The sequence below is a fragment of the Haliaeetus leucocephalus genome, unplaced genomic scaffold (genome assembly GCF_000737465.1).
Source record: "Haliaeetus leucocephalus isolate CR32 unplaced genomic scaffold, Haliaeetus_leucocephalus-4.0 Scaffold932, whole genome shotgun sequence".
Lineage (NCBI taxonomy): Eukaryota > Metazoa > Chordata > Aves > Accipitriformes > Accipitridae > Haliaeetus > Haliaeetus leucocephalus.
Window position 1 is genome coordinate 12,260,252 of NW_010973368.1, and position 1,895 is coordinate 12,262,146.

The window sequence follows — 1,895 nt, forward strand, 5'->3', positions numbered from 1 at the left end:
GGGGGGGGGGCAGTCCTCCAAGAGGAAGAAGCTGACAGGAACTGAACATTACCTGTCCTGACGCTCCTCCTGTTCCATGAACAAGGTAATCAAGAAAGATACTGCAATACTCACAAATGTTGCTGAGGCTGGAAGTCTCCAATCTCAAGAGCATACATGCTAAAGGACTGAATGCATAGGGGACAGCATATCTTGAAGAAATTGTGTAATTGGTAAGTAATTCCCTGTTCAAAGGAAACAACTGAAATTTTGAGGGACCAGCTGATTATATAGCCTGACACAGATGCAAATCCATGCAAAGCCTATTTTGAGTCTTTTTTTTTAAATCCTGGCAAGCAATCAGCCTCTATCATTATTCAAAATTATCCTGATGATATAATACTAAGATGTAGCTGATACAGCTGAAAGGTTCTGGTTTGAATTAGTACTGTATAAAAATGAGGAACAGAGTGTTCTTCATGATTTGGGTTTATGAATCTGTGTTATTTCATGATTTACTGCATTGGAAAGAAAGAAAATCCAATAAGCAAAATACCAGAACTTAAGCCACATCAGCAGTTACAGGAACAAGAGGGCAAGAAAAAGCAGATATAACTAGATTATGAAAGTGACTGCATTGCTTAGTGCTTGCTGAAAATCATGTGTTCCAGCTATCACAAAGAATCCTTTCTTGAAGTTAAGCATGAATTTTAAAGCACTTTCTTTTTCATGAAGTAGTACACTTCTCCATTAAGTTCTTTTAAAACTGAAGCAGCAAAAACCCCACAGTAGTCCTGGTTTTTTATTTCTAGATTTGTTGAGAATCTTAAGAATTGGCAGGGGGGGGACATGACCCAACCTGTACCAATTTTCAGCATGTCCTCTGAGGAATCAGAGTTAAAGTTAAAAGAACTATATTCAAATAGAGTATAAAGGTGTGTCATCCTGATGATACATACATTTCAGAAAGTTAAAACATTGAGAAGCATTCTGGTAGTTGAAAAGACACAGAATGTATAGGAAAACCGCCTATTTTCAATGCTGTCCTTGCAAATAGTGTTCCAAGTAGGGTTTTTGATGATCAGCAAAGCAATTCAGAGAATGATGTGAATGTCTCACATCCTAGAAGTAATTAAGTGAAGTCATTAGCAGGGAGCAACAGGTCAAATCATTAACAGCACTACAGAGGCATGGGACATAAACGTATTTATATTCTGCTAAATACAAAAAGATTCCAGCACCTAAAAAAAACAAATGCACACACAGACTAACTGAATTACAGTAGTACAATCCTGCCCAGAATAGGTAGTTCCTCCCAAGCAACCTCAATGTTTTCATATACTGGCAAATGAATCTTGATCTCTGTACATCACTGATCCTTCCAGCTGGTTGCAAGCAACCACTAAGTAACGAAAAGTCTATTCTGATTGATGATACTCACATGAAAGACTTAACTAATGTTCCTGAAGTTGAATTCAAAACACTTCTTTCAGCAAAATCAGCAAGTTATTTATTGCCTTCTAGGACTCTCTTGAAATGAAATGACAGCATGTATTCTTCAATGACTTTCCATTTTTTAGAAGTTCACTTGAAAGGAACATTATCTGATTCAGACACAAAACATCATTAAATCTATTTTGTAAGAAAAGTCAGAGAAATCCTATCCACAAAATCTTTATCAATATCACTGAACAGAGCAATTAGGTATGAACATACCCATTTACAGGGAAAATGAGGACAATTCATTTTAGCCAATCTAGAATAACTGCAAGATATTCTGACATATTGTGATACATTTTGAGGAGTCTAAAGGTCTTTTGAAGACCTTGTCATGGTTTAACCCCAGCCAGCAACTAGGCACCACACAGCCACTCACTCACTCCCCCCGCCCCCCCCCCCCCCCCCCCCGGCGGGGG